This window comes from Nycticebus coucang, chromosome 9 (assembly GCF_027406575.1).
Source record: "Nycticebus coucang isolate mNycCou1 chromosome 9, mNycCou1.pri, whole genome shotgun sequence".
NCBI classification, from domain to species: domain Eukaryota; kingdom Metazoa; phylum Chordata; class Mammalia; order Primates; family Lorisidae; genus Nycticebus; species Nycticebus coucang.
The window spans coordinates 77,617,434-77,632,896 of NC_069788.1; the positions used below are offsets into that span (position 1 = coordinate 77,617,434).

Below are 15,463 nucleotides of genomic sequence, written 5' to 3' on the forward strand. Positions count from 1 at the left end.
ATAACAAGATAGAATGCAACTGAGTCAAACAGATAGTAAATCGTGACTTTATATATGAGAACAGGCAGCTAGGTGAAGCCAGGAATAAGGCTGAGAGGCAGTCTTTGTGCCATAATTGTGTACATCCTTTCTTAGAAGGCCACAGTTTTTGCTTTAAGCTTTATTGTCACCAACGAACAGAGGACAATTTATAGTTTGTTTCCCTTATCCAAAATGCTTGGGATCAGAAGTATTTAATATTTTGGATTTTTTTTTTTATTTTGGCATATTTGCATATACATAATGAGATATCTTTGGGATGGGACCAAAGTGTAAACATGAAATTCATTTATTTTTTCATACATACACATAGCATGAAGGTAATTTTATACAGTATATATATTTTAAAGTTTTTTATTTTTTATTTTTTATTTTATTTTTTTTTTGTAGAGACAGAGTCTCACTGTACCGCCCTCGGGTAGAGTGCTGTGGCGTCACACGGCTCACAGCAACCTCTAACTCTTGGGCTTACGCGATTCTCCTGCCTCAGCCTCCCGAGCAGCTGGGACTACAGGCGCCCGCCACAACGCCCGGCTATTTTTTGGTTGCAGTTTGGCCGGGGCTGGGTTTGAACCCGCCACCCTCGGCATATGGGGCTGGCGCCCTACTCACTGAGCCACAGGCGCCGCCCTAAAGTTTTTTATTTTTAATTATTATAGGTACATACATAGTAGTTGTATATCTTTGTAGGGTACATGTGATGTTTTGATAAAGGCATTCAATATGAATTAATCAAATCAGGGTAATTGAGGTATGTATTACCTCAGGTATTTGACATTTCTTTATGTTAGGAGCATTCTAATTCTACTCTTTTAGTTATTTTAAAGTATATCCTTCTACTTCATTGTTGATTATAGTAACTTTGTTGTGCTATCAGATATTGTTCATTCTAACTATATTTTTGTACCATTAACCATCCCTATTTTATCTTTTCCCTTTCTTGCTCCATTTCCCAGCCTCTGATAATCATCATTCAACTCTCGTCTATGTGACAGAGGCTGTTTTGAATGAGAACATGTGAGATTTGTCTTTTTGTGCTTATATAACATTTTTCAGCAATTTTGCACATGAAGCAAAGTTTGTGTACATTGAACCATCAGAAAACACTTATCTCAGCTTTCTGTGTGGATAGTCTGTAGTGTCTTGGCATCACCATCATTCCTGATGCTGAATGTAATAATTTTCTTTTCTTATACTTATTCATGGTAAAACATAAAATATACCATTAATAAAATGAAAAAATAATGTGTTCAGGGTAACTAAGCAGCACGGTAGCCTCACCCAAATACCTATATTAGCTGTTAAACAACAGCAGCAACATCATTATTATTATACGGTGAATATTCTATAAAATGCCTGAGACCCAGAGGTGTGACATTTTCCACGGTGGCACTCAAAAAGTTTTGGGTTTTGGAGCATTTTGGATTTTGAATTTCAAATTTCTCATTTAGGGATGCTCAACCTGTACGTGCATAATTTATGGTATTTGGAGAAAACAAAAGTAACAAGACTGTTTAGAAGCGATACTGAAATTAACTTTTTGTTTTTAGACAGCCTCAAGCTGTTGCCCTGGGTAGAGTGCTGTGGCATCACAGCTCACAGCAACCTCCAACTCCTGGGCTTAAGTGATTCTCTTGCCTCAGCCTCCCAAGTAGCTGGGACTACAGGCACCTGCCACAAGGTCTGGCTATTTTTTGGTTGTAGTTGTCATTGTTGTTTGGCAGTCCTGGGCTGGATTCCAACATGCCAGCTCTGGTGTAGGTGGCTGGCGTCTTAGCTGCTTGAGCTACAGGCGCAGAGCCTGAAATTAACTTATTTTTTTTTTAAGTGCGTTATTAAGTTGGTGACCAGAGATACGGTCTTTTGACTGGAGTGATACTCTTATTTGTTAACTGGTTTGTGACAAGGCATCAGTACAGAAAATGAGAGTGAGTTTAGAATCTTTTGTAGCAAGTTGCCATTCCTGAGACATTCATGTCTGACCATTTTTCTAGTAATTCCCCTTTAATTATATTTTACAAAAGAATTAGTTCATGATGGATTAGTTCTTTATTAGTTCTTTACTGCAGTTTGAGAAACACTTGGTTTAGAGGATCCTGTATAAAGTGATTGCTTAATTATATCCATAATGTAAATTTCACATCTTCTCATTTAATACATTAGACCAGGCGTCCTCAAACTTTTTAAACAGGGGGTAAGTTCACTGTCCCTCAGACCGTTGGAGGGCCGGACTATAGTTTAAAAAAAACCTATGAACAAATTCCTATGCACACCGCACATATCTTATTTTGAAGTAAAAAAACAAAATGGGAACAAATACAATCACACTGCCTCATGTGGCCCGCAGGCTGCAGTTTAAGGACCTCTGCACTGTTGGCTGATGGCATAGTGTCAGAATGCTCTTCAGTAAAAGCAATTCTGTAGGGACTCAAGTTTTAGCTCTTAGACATCTGGCTTTTATTTAGATTTTGCTTTATTTTCAATTTTTTACTTATTTTCTGAGTAGATAATACATCACCTAGTTTAAAATATAAAGATGCAAATGGGTGTTCCAGTAAGTCTTCCTCTCATCCCTGTCCCACTCTCCCCTTTTCATCTTTTCAGAGGAGCCACCCATATTCATGGGTGTTTCCTAGATTAGTTGTAGCTTGTTTCCTATATTAGTTGTATTTCAGCATCAAAGAGTGGATATACCCTATATCCTCCAAATAATCCTCTGTGAGAACTTTGAGTTTTGAATAAATGTAAACTTGAGCCAGCTCTTTTGTTCATGTCATTTGCCTACTTTTTAATGAGATTTTTTTTCTTTTTTTTGCAGTTTTTGGCCAGGGCCGGGTTTGAACCTGCCACCTCTGGCATATGGGGCCAGTGTCCTACTCCTTTGAGCCACAGGTGCCGCCCATAGAATTTTTTTTTTCTTGCTGATTTTTGTTACTTTTTTCTGCCAGGCAATATTCTTTGAAATGGTATTTGTAGGAGATACCTGTGAGTAATACCTTGGCGATACAGGATTGGGGCAGGGACATAACCTCACATAACATCATTTAACACCATTTAACATTTAACATCATTGGTTTCTCGTTAAAGAGCATGAGAGCCCGTAAGCTCATGTGAGGAGAACACCTACATTATAGCACAGCAGTCTCCACACCTGTGGTGTATTACTTCTATAAATAACCTCAGGAGAAGTAGCTAAGGCAGGCATCCTCAAACTTTTTAAACAGGGGGCCAATTCACTGTCCTTCAGACCGTTGGAGGGCCGGACTATAGTTTAAAAAAAAACAACTATGAACAAATTCCTATGCACACTGCACATATCTTATTTTGAAGTAAAAAAAACAAAATGGGAACAAATACAATTCACACTGCCTCATGTGGCCCGCAGGCCGCAGATTGAGGACCCCTGAGCTAAGGGATTGGAGAGACTGAGAACTAAGACAGACAGGCAGACTAACTGCTGCTGAGAGGCTCACTTCTACTAATATTGACTGTGACTTCTAAAGGTGCTTCAGCACCAGTGACCCGAATGAGACAGACCAAGCTTGAGGAAGCTGGCACAGCAGTCTGCGTCCAGACAGTTTCGTGGGCTGGGGCCGAAGACCTAGCGTTCTGGCTTGGGCCCCGGGATGGGGCCGGAGACCCAGCGTCCCTGGGCTCCAACAGGTGGTGACCACGAAGGGACCTGACAGGTATTCCCACAGATGCTCACTGCCATCACAGTGTTTTGTCTAAGTTCAGGTGGATTCTAAATTGTTAACATGTTTATATGCTTGCCTTCTTAAGTCCTTGAGAAAGACCTTGAACTTGCCCAAGTTGAAAAATAACACTAGAACCACTTAAGGAGTTAGTTGAGATATTGCTATTTTGTAATTGAATCCATATTTAAAAAAAGTCCATGCCTGGGAAGTAATACAAGTTTCTTTATCATACCACAAAATATTACATCTAGGTGCCTTTTCAATCAGCTGAACTATGGAAAAATGTAACACAGGTTTTAAATTAAACACAAGTAGGCACTATAAAATTCCCCACACAGTTCTATTATATTTAGTTAATTGAATGAACTGTAACTCAAAAGCAGTAGGTTAAATTATTACAAATTCTTAAAAGTTTAGTTAAATTTTAGGGGATTAAAGTGGGACAAGTGATAGGAAAGTTATATTTTTGGAATGCTTATGTGTTGTTCCTAGTATGGCTTCCTAAAAGATTAGAAGTTGTAAACTTGATGTCTCGTTTTCAAATGGAATAAATATTTCATGGAAATTTAGAATTCTGTAGTAACTTTCTGCATTCATTTTTCTAATGCCTATTTTCTGATTCTACAGCATAGACGATCTTAAGAATACAAGCACATACGAAAAACCTTTTTCTTCCTGACCTTTCTTCATGTCCTCTGGGAGTCCTAAAATGTTTCCTACTATTTTTTTTTTTTTTTGAGGGGAGGGATCTCATTAAACAGAATAGTGAGACTATTTCAGCATTTCAAATGGCTCTACTTATTTTAACATCTTTTTGGTTTATTTTGAGCATCTTTTGACATAGGTTCTGTTTAAAAAACATATAGGCCAGATATCTGTTAAACACCCACTATGTTCAGGTATGTGTAAACTTAGTAAAAAAAAGCCCCAGGTACCAAGGGCCTGTGTAAAGATGTCGCATACACATCCCAAAAGATAATGTTCCTTTCAGTTTTCTGATGTGGTGGAGGAGGAAGGACACTGTAAACAAGTATAGAAACAAAGATATGTTGAGCACTCGCTCAGTGTCAGGAAAGAGATGAGCCCCATGTGCTGTGAGGGCCTAAGGTAGCTGGATTTTCTCTAGGTGGTGTTCCCAGAGATGCAGGTTCAGAAGGAGATGCCTCTGCCAGTGTTTGCTCTCTCAGCCTTTCCTGGAGGTGCCAGCTGAATTCCTTTCCTGTCTCATTGGTCTGTGTTGAACCATATGCCCATTTCTTAACCTTTCTGTTCAAGAGTCACTCCTGGGGCTGTTCTGCATTGGGTAGCGCTGGGTAAGCAATCTGGGATTTTGTTAGGAAACTTGGTTATTAAACGCTGACCACTACAATATTGTTTAATAATAGGTAAAATGTATTAAGCATTTACTATGTGCCAGGGTGACTGTTCTAAATACTTTATGTGCATTATTTCATTTAATTCTTTTAACAGTGTGCTAAGGTAGGTTCAGAAACTGAGGCTCAGGGAGATGAATTTGGCTGACTTTGCATGATGGATCTGGGATGCTAACCTGATACTCTGGTTTCATAGTTTGTATCCCCAAAACGCAATCCGTGGAAAATAGGAAATATGTTTTTGAAATATTCTATATAAAATTGTTAATTATTATAAAAAGAGGATCTAGGAGCTCAATTGGTAACCTTTAGTAGCTAGAAAACCCATTTATATGAAGCTTCTTGTTTCAGAATATGTCACTTTCCTGTGTGTATAGGCTATCTCCGTTACAGTTCACAAATCGTTTCACATTTATCAACTAGGTTTGTGGGCCCTGGTGAGTGAGGAGTGTGTGTTCCATCTTCCTTTGCCTGGCTGTGGTGGTAGCACTGAGCTAGGCACTGAGTCATCAAGCCCCTTGTTTTATTTGAGGCGGCCGAACAATCTTCCATAAGCCTTGCTAATCCCCAAGATAGATTTTCTTCTCAGTTTTAAAATTATTTCATTTTACCATGTCGTTTTTTTTTTTTTTTTTTTTTTTTGGCAGTTTTTGGCTGGGGCCGGGTTTGAACTTGCCACCTCCGGCGTATGGGGCTGGCATCCTACCCCTTTGAGCCACAGGTGCCACCCACCATGTCCTTTTTTAGGACCACTTAACCTATTTTTTAGAGGTTTTAATAACTGCACACATTTGATAATGCTAAATATAAGTAATATAAGTGGAAGTGTTTCTCAAATTCAGTCTTTGGTGAGAGAGAGAGAAAGAGAAAAAGAATGAGAAATAATGTTATATGCAGGATTTGAATCATAGTTTTACTGCAAACTCTCAGATGACAGGTGTGTTGGTGCCTGTCACTGGGATTGCTCCCTCTACAGGGGGAAGATGAGTGAGTCTGCCAGTTCAGGAATTTGTCATAGACCTAGGGAAATGTAAAATGTCAGATCTCGAAGCAGCTACCTTGTTTAGCAACCCAAACTTTTTGATTTCCTTAACTAGCAGCATCTAGCTCCCAATATATACAAATTTGTGTTTCAGTGTGGATGACCAGTGCTCTTACTTTGTCACTCAAGAATATTTAAAATAAAAACAAATCAAAAAATATGTACTCATACTAAATGTTTCCGTCATTTAAAATAAAGGATATTTTAAACACTAAAATAGTTAAATGATATCAAGAGTAGAAGATCTTATAAGAATGCATGGGTGTTGAGTTGTGGGCTTATCTAAACATTATGTTGATTTTTTTTTTTTTTTTATTGTTGAGGATTCATTGAGGGTACAATAAGCCAGGTTACACTGATTGCAATTGTTAGGTAAAGTCCCTCTTGCAATCGTGTCTTGCCCCCATAAAGTGTGACACACACCAAGGCCCCACCCCCCTCTCTCCGTCCCTCTTTCTGCTTCCCCCACCATAACCTTAATTGTCATTAATTGTCCTCATATCAAAATTGAGTACATAGGATTCATGCTTCTTCATTTTTTAAAAATTTCATTTTGTTATGGTTTGGTGAGCACATAATCAGGGACGTCACTCTTAACAGTTAAGGAGGTAGAGATCCAAAATCTTTAAGTAAAAGAAGGGGTTTCTAAAGCTAAAGCCAAGCTTGAGGTTCTTTATTTTTTTGAGACAGGATGTCACTCTTTTGCCTAGGCTGGAGTGTAATGGAATGATCATAGCTCGCTAATGATTGTAGCTCGCTGTAGCCTCAAACTTCTGGGCTCGAGCGATCCTCTTGCCTCAGCATCTTGTGAACTGCTATTAACAGGCATATGCCATCATGCCTGGCTAATTTATTTTGTTTTTTTGGTAGAAACTGGGGCTCACTATTTTACTTAGTTGGTGCTGAATTCCTACGTTCAGGTGATCCTCTCGCCTGTGCCTCTCGAAGTGCTGATTACAAGTGTGATCCTCTGTGCCTGGCTGAGTTTAAGAGTTAGTCCGGTAAAATCCCTTTTGTAAGCGTTCATCCTGGAACAGGGTTGCCTGGGTTAGGTTAACATCTGTACCAGTAGCCAGATGCACGGTTGTTACCTATGTTATTAAGAACATTAGATTGGGGCGGCGCCTGTGGCTCAGTGAGTAGGGCGCCGGCCCATATACCGAGGGTGGTGTGTTCAAACCCAGCCCCAGCCGAACTGCAACAACCGGGCGTTGTGGCGGGCGCCTGTGGTCCCAGTTGCTCTGGAGGCTGAGGCAAGAGAATCACATAAGCCCAAGAGCTGGAGGTTGCTGTGAGCCGTGTGACGTCACGGCACTCTACCGAGGGCAGTAAAGTGAGACTCTGTCTCTACAAAAAAACAAAGCTAAAAAAAAAAGAACATTAGATTGCCTTAACCTAAAACATTCTTTTTTCCCCTTAAGACCGTGGTTCTCAACCTTCCTAATGCTGCGGTCCTTTACTACAGTTCCTGTGGGTCGCGGCCTACAGGTGGAGAACCGCTGCCTTAAAATAAGGATGGTGATGTTAGTTTTCAGTTAGGTGTTTTCTTTTTTTTTTTTTTTTGTTTCAAATATTTTATTTATTTATTTTTTTAATTTTTTTTATTAAATCATAACTGTATACAATGATATGATCATGGGGCATCATACACTTTTCTTAATGTAATCCACTGTATAGGCCTCAGAGTTCAGTTACTGATAATTATTTAGTAAAATGTGCAGGTTGAAGAAAATAGTAAAAACTGGTCTAAAATTGTGGCTTCTCAAATTACCACATCTGGACCAGGCTATTTTCTAAAGTGCTTTTACTTCCTGTTGGGTATTTCAGCTGCACTGAGCTCTTCCATAGTCTGGGATACCATAAATCTGTGCGAAAATGTTTTGGGTAATCATACAGACGGTTTCCTCGAAGCATCTAAGATAGGTGGACCTTGATCAGTACCCCCTCTTTGTGGCTCTGTACAGTTGTAGGAAAATTGTATGTGTAGCCTGCATACAAAACTTTGTATACTTTTCCTGTGACTGCAAAAAGTGTGGACTGGGGATCAGTAGCTTCTGTTTTCAGCTTTGCCCTGATGTGATATTTGTCCTTAGGTGAGTTGCTTAGTCTTTGTGACAATTTTGTGGTCTATAAAACTGAGAGTATTGAATGCTGGTAAGTTCACTACATTATTTAATTTTGATGTATGGAGTGACCAAACAGGTCTCCTGAAAGTGATGGTTTGATCTTTTCTAATCTAAGAAAGGGAAAACTTGTTAACCTTTTCTACCTCACCTTTCTTTCCCCAATTTTTCACATGTCCGGAAAAAGGTGCAAAATTGGCAAACATGCTTATGTTTAACTTCCTGGTTCTCAAGATCCTATTTTAGAGAAAGGTTCTCAATTTTTTTCCTAGCCAGAGGAATTTACTTGTGTAACCGCCTTTAGTCCTTAAAGAAAATTGCTGTGGCAGTGTTAACTTTGCAGGCTTTCCAGGAGAACCCTCAAATGGGCTGGATTGTAATCTCCAGAGGGGAAGGAGTGCTCTACTATGCAAATCCCTTTTATTTTTATATAATGATGGTATGTTAATTGCTCTTAGGGCAAAAAATATTTATTGAATATCTGCTAGATGGCAGGAACAAAACAGTTCCAGCAACAATGTGGACAATTTGAATCTGATACAAAAAAATTTTTAAGTTTGATTCCATTCTAAGGTCAATATTTTGTTCTCATTTTGGCATGGACAACCAGTTAGTTGTTTACTATTGTCTCCTTCCTTATAAACACAGTTTCTATATTATTTGGAATCAACTCTGTGCTTAGTTAAAAGATAACATTTTCCTGTTTCCTTAGTAATTACTATGACTCTGTAATTAAATTCTGGCCGAAGCATATAGGTGGAAGTGGTTTGTAGGTCTCTTGAAAAGGCTGCTTAAAGGAAGTTGAGCAAGGGAGATGTGTCCTGTGTGTCTTTACCTTTCTCGTTTCTACAGTCTGATATGTGCATGTGATGTCTGGATCTCTAGCAGCAATTTTGGATGATGAGGTAAGCTGGAGGATAGAAACCAGGAAGATAGAAGGATTCTAGGTCATTGATTATTGTTGGTCCAGTTATCAACAACCCTTGAATGGCTGTGACCAGATTTCCTTCACATGGTGTATGCCAAGTTCTAACTTATATGCACCTGCTCCTAAAACAGTAAACCTACGTTTACTACCTAACACAGTAAACCCACGTTTTTATGGCTGTGTCTGGCCTTGCAGCATGATTGTGAATGTCATCACCCAGCAGACTTCTGGGAGTGTGGTTTTAAATAGTTCACAAGTATGCTTATTCTCCTTTCATGGCCTTGATGGTCCAGATTACAGATGAGGAAATCTTTAGATTAAGGAGTATTACCTTCACTGTTCATGAACAAATACGCATGGAAAAACTTTAAAACAGTGGTTCTCCAGGTATGTTCCTCAGCACAGGCATCAACTTGGGAATTTGTTAGGCATCTCAGAGCCACATCCTAAACCCACTAGAAATTTGGGGTTGGAGCATGACAACTTGTATTTTAATAGTGACCTGCATGTAGGCTAAAAGTTAAGAACCACTGCATTTGGTTTTCTCCATCTTGTCATTCAAAGTGTATGCATATGGTTGGGTTGATGAACATGACCACTTGGACTGTGTTTTCCCTTACTGCTAAATGAACAAATGAACACGTCAAAAGATATGTGAGTTTGTGCAGAAGATTAGGAGACCTTTTGGGAAATGGACACAACTCCTTAGTGCCTTCTCGTGCCTTTCAGAGGCCTACACCCTGGCAAAAGAAGGGAGCGTCTGCATGAAGGAGCTGATGTTTTGGCAGTCAGTGTAGCCTACTCGAGGTATAGGGCCATCCAAACCAATATTAAAGGAAATAACACTTTGCTTAAATGGAAAAACAGATTTCAGATTTTGTTATCTGTGCTTTTTATATGTCCTCTCTATTGCCACCAAACTCTTTCAGTGAAAAATGGACAAATTACTTGAAAAGGACAACCTACCCAAACTGACTTGCCATGAAAATAGGACATGTGAGTAGTAGCATATCTCTTAAAGAAATTGATATCATTATCAAAGACCTCTGTCACACATACATGTACAACCCCACAGAACAAATACACACACACACCCCACACACCCCTGAAGGCTTAGACTGAAAAAGTGTCAGCTGGGTGATGATCTGAGGGGCAGATACAGGAGGGGAGAGCAGAGATACGGGGCACCAGCCCAAGAGCCTCCTTGCTGAGGATTCTGAGTGTGCAAGCACCACCTCATGCAGGACCTGCAAGAACTTGTTGAAGTGTTTGGGTAGCAATATCATTCGAATTGGAAACAAATGGAAGATAGTACGTAGAAGATCATTATGATCTGATTTACGATTTCATAAGCCCATTCTGGCTGCTGTGTGGAAGGTACACTCTAGAAGGCTGCTGTTGTGACTTGGACTAGAGGACATTGTCAGAAGAAGTTAGGTTTGGGTTGTTCTTATTTCAGAGGCAGAATGTATGGGAGTTGCTATAGGATTGAACTTGAAGAGATGAACTCTTCAGTGCGAGAGTTTTACATGAAACTTAAGTGAACGTAAATAGAGGATGAATAATAATAGCATATAAGACCACAGAATTTATAACTCTAAGTTGATTGCTTCAGCCCTGCCACTTATTATCAGCGTGTCTTTAGCCAAGTTATACCATATCTTCAGCTTCCTCATTTGTAAACCGGTGATGTTAACGTACATCTTGGGGATTAGTGGGAGAATTAGATGAGAAAAAGTATGTTAAAGTGTTCAGAACACTAACCAGTATAGTAAATGTGTGATAAATATTAGTCATTACTATTTTCCTTTGTAAAACTTTACACATAAAAATATAGAAAAAATTCTTCATCGTTGATTTTTGTTATAAAAACAAGTGATATATTTAGGCTTTATAGTAACTTTGCAGGAGATAACAGACAGATGGCCCCCAATACAAGCATGGACTCACAGAAAGAATGCTTCAGGTCAAGTTGTGGAGCTTCTGTGAAGTTTGCTACCTTTACCAGTAGAATAATGGGGCAGATTGTATGATGATCCCAGATTAACCTGATCCAAACCATCACTGATAAAGGTCATCAGTTCACTAGGGGAACGGTGTCCAACAAAACTCTCAGTGCGGAACAGAACATTCCCATTGTCACAATCTAAAATAATAGCCACCAGCCACATGTAGTTATTGAGTATTTGAAATAGGACTAGTGCAACTAAATAACTGAATTTTAAATTTTATTTAATTTTACTTGATTAAGTTGCCACATGAGGCTAGTGGCTACTATATCAAACAGCACAGCCCTAAAATGTAAGCTCTATAAATGCAGAGACTTTGTCTCATGTCATTGTACCTAAATGCCTAAACCAGCACTTGGCACATCAGCTGTTTCATAATTACTAGTTGAATGAATGACAGGATGTCCTTTAAACATAAGGGATATATGTAGTAAAAAAGCAAACCGTTAATTATTTCTATTTTATTGTTGTGTTACAGTAGCAGAGGGAGGAGAGAATACTGATGGAGATTTGGGGGAGGAAGGGCGATAGCAGTAGGTTACCTGCACTTGCAGAAAGGGCAACATAATAAGTGTGTCAGGAAAATGACCTCGGTCACAGGCCAGTCCACCATTCTAGTGATAGGAATGTGATCCATAATGTATACTTGGCATTTAGAGAAAATGATAGGAAGGGGAAACCTCTATAAAAACAAAGACAACCTAAGGTGCTAGTTTTGTAATTACCAGAAAAAAAATTTCTTTAGAATATACGGTACCCATATTGAGGAAGATCTGAAAGTTCAGAGATACTTCACTTTAGCCTCAAGGGAAATTACAACCTCTTAGTAAGAAAATTGTTAAATACTGGTAAGTGTTTGTCCACAATGATTTTTTTTCTTACAAAATGCTTTTGTCTTCTAAGAAATCATGTGATATCTTCCCTTGTGCTATCCTGAGGATATTACTTCTCCCTACCCTCCCAGCTTCCTTCCACTCTGCCTTTCTCCACCTCACTGCAAGGTTTTCTACCAGAATGCACCCACCCACCTATGAAGAAAACCTGGCAGAGCCATTGGGGTCAACCTGAACTACTGATATTTCTTTGGCATTCCAGTTAGACTCTATTTTAAAACCATAGTTCTTTGTAGAAATAATTACTTTCTTCAAATCATTACAGAAAACATTGTTTCAAAAGTCATTTAAAAAATTCTTGACACCTAGAACAAAAATCATAGCCTGAATGTCACAACAGTATTCACACTGGACTTCCACAGTGGGCCTACTGTACTGTGTCCAAAGAAACTTGGCACTTTGACTAAGAATAAGTCAATAACAGGAACTCAATCATAAATGCCCTGGTTTCCTGCTAGTGCAGGACTCCCAGCTGCTGACTAGCACTAGTCATGAGCACACCAGTTTAAATACCAGCTGGCAGCAGAGCCTGACAGAGAAGGCAGTATTATTTTTAAATTGGGGAATTGTTTTTTTTTATAAATTTCTTTTCTTACATATTATTTCCCAATTTTACCATCATTTTTCATTTCAAAATTGAATAAATGTCCTCAAAGTGACAAGAAAAACTGCATTGAATCAATAAATGTTAACACCCCCTAGCCCCTCAGTGGCCTAAAATAACTCTAGTACATAAGCATCAGCCTTTTATTAATTGGACAAGCCTTCAAAAATGAGGAAAAGTAATTTATGTTGGCAATTTGATTAACAGGCTTCCTATGAACACACATTCCTATAAAGTTAACAAGTATGAACCATTCAGGACACACCAAGGAAAGTTCTTAGAAACCTTTCAAATGAAAATACAGCAGAATATTCATGTCAAAAGGGGGTGCACAGCCCGCATGCAGGTGCCTTTGTTACTTCACTCAGGGTGACTTTCTACAGACCTTGTCAAGTGTAAGAGGCCACAGTTCCTTCTCCAGGACTATGCTCATGATATGACCTGATTTCTTTCCCCCTCTGCTTCATCTACTCTCTGTACTATGGTCTAGAACTAATGACACAGCTCATCTTTCATTACAGGAGGAGAGATCTCAGGGCAGAAGCATCATATCCTATTCATGTAAACCACAACCAACTTAGTACCATGTCAGATTTATTAGTTCCTTCATACAGAAGCTCCCTTCTTTTGCCAGTGTGTAGGCCACAGTCTAGTCTCTGAGCCTGTGAGCTACTACGACTGTTCCAACCTTACCCAGTTTCCACCATTTAAGTCCATTCTTGTGCATCAGTCTGTCCCCTTCTTTAAAACTAAGGGCAAAGAGAAAATTAAGAGATAGTCAAACACAAGCGTTTATGTTGAAAGAAGACATTTAGGTACACCAATGTCAGAGAAGATTGTGTCTATCAAAAAAAAAAAAAAAAAGGAGTGAAATCAAGAACTTGGTAGTAGTATTACATGACTGTGCTAAGTCCAAATCCAAGTCACCCTGAGTTGAGCCAGCTAGGTGTAGCTCTCACTTTCCCATAATTTAATTGTTTATTATAAAGTTATATAGTTAACAATCAGTAATAGTGGACAGAGATAGTATTAGAAAGTACCCAGTTATTGATACTGAGTAAACACATATTATTATTTTTAAAAATTTATCCCATGGAACCACTGTCCATAAGTCTTAACATATTTTTTCAAAAAATTACATGTTTTTGAAGGGAAGGAGTGGGCACTGCTGGATGTGTAAAGTTGCTGATCTGAGAAGGCCCACTTGTAAAATGGATGATGGCAGTTGAGTAGACACTAAAAAAGGATTGGTACAGCATTCTGGCGGCAGACCCATCTGCAAATGTGTCAGAGCTACAACAGAAGTATCAAAAACTCGTATTAATGAAGATGATCTAAGAAATATGGGACCAGTATGTATGCTCAAATACATCTTGAAGAAATGTCTTGGAATGAAGATGATCCCTCTTTTTCTCTTGAGTTGCCGATGTGGTGGAAAATACAGTGTTTCCAAGGATGAAGCAGAAGAAGTTAACTTGATTTCTTGTGATACATGTTCACTAATAATGGAACTCCTTCATTATAACTAAAATTATTCACTACTTGGAATCATCTAACTTTGTTTTTAGACATGATGAAGAGAGGCCACTGGGTTTTGCATTCCTGGAAATGGGTTTCTTTTTGGTCAGCCTGGTTATTTGCAAGGAAGATATAAGATTGTCAGGCAGACCACTTTAGATTAATAGAGAGTTAATGTATTTATAATTTATATTTACAGGTTGCCACAGAAAGGATTTAAATTATAAATTGTATTTAGTGAAAATTTCCATCTAAGAACTTTATTATTTCATTTACTCCTTGATACAAAATATGAGTTTTTTATTGTTGGGGATTCATTGAGGGTACAATAAACCAGATTACACTGATTGCATTTGTTAGGTAAAGTCCCTCTTGCAATCCTGTCTTGCCCCCAAAAGGTGTAGCACACACCAAGGCCCCACCCCCTCCTTCCTTCCCTCTCCCTGCTCTTCCTTTCTCCACCCCTCCCACCTTCTTTCTCTCTCTGCTCTCCCGGTCCCCCACCCCCACTGTGACCTTAATTGTCATTAATTATCCTCATATCAAAATTGAGTACATAGGATTCATGATTCTCCATTCTTGTGATGCTTTACTAAGAATAATGTCTTCCACTTCCATCCAGGTTAATACGAAGGATGTAAAGTCTCCATTTTTTAAAATGGCTGAATAGTATTCTGGTGTACATATACCACAGCTTGTTAGTCCATTTCTGGGTTGGTGGGCATTTAGGCTGTTTCCACATTTTGGCAATTGTAAATTGAGCTGTAATAAACAGTCTAGTGCAAGTGTCCTTATGATAAAAGGATTTTTTTCCTTCTGGGTAGATGCCCAGTAATGGGATTGCAGGATCAAATGGGAGGTCTAGCTTGAATGCTTTGAGGTTTCTCCATACTTCCTTCCAAAAAGGTTGTACTAGTTTGCAGTCCCACCAGCAAAGAGTTTTATTTTTCTTAATATGAGCTTGTCTTCTCTTTCAGTGGGTAGCAGTATTCCTTGACAGTTATTTTCTGATCTAACAGATAATTGTTTTTAGATACTAAAATTATAAGTCTATTGTACATCTATCTCAAATTCGAGGGTCAATAGAATTAAATTAGAAACTTTTGTGACTAATATTAAGGCCAGTTCTTCCATAATGAAGAAGACTTGATGTGGATATTGATGAGGTTTTTTTCAAAGTCAACTAAGAAAGAAAGATAGAAGAAAGATAGCTTTGGAGTCAGAAGACTTGATTCC

General features: G+C 38.7%; 1 protein-coding gene and 1 pseudogene across 2 annotated transcripts in view; both read left to right on the forward strand.

Moving 5' to 3' along the window:
• The window catches only part of GMDS (GDP-mannose 4,6-dehydratase), a 657,290-nt gene that overhangs the window by 24,019 nt on the left and 617,808 nt on the right, over nt 1–15,463 (forward strand). The window lies entirely within an intron of this gene.
• Nucleotides 13,925–14,238, forward strand: LOC128593552 (dnaJ homolog subfamily C member 24-like; annotated as a pseudogene).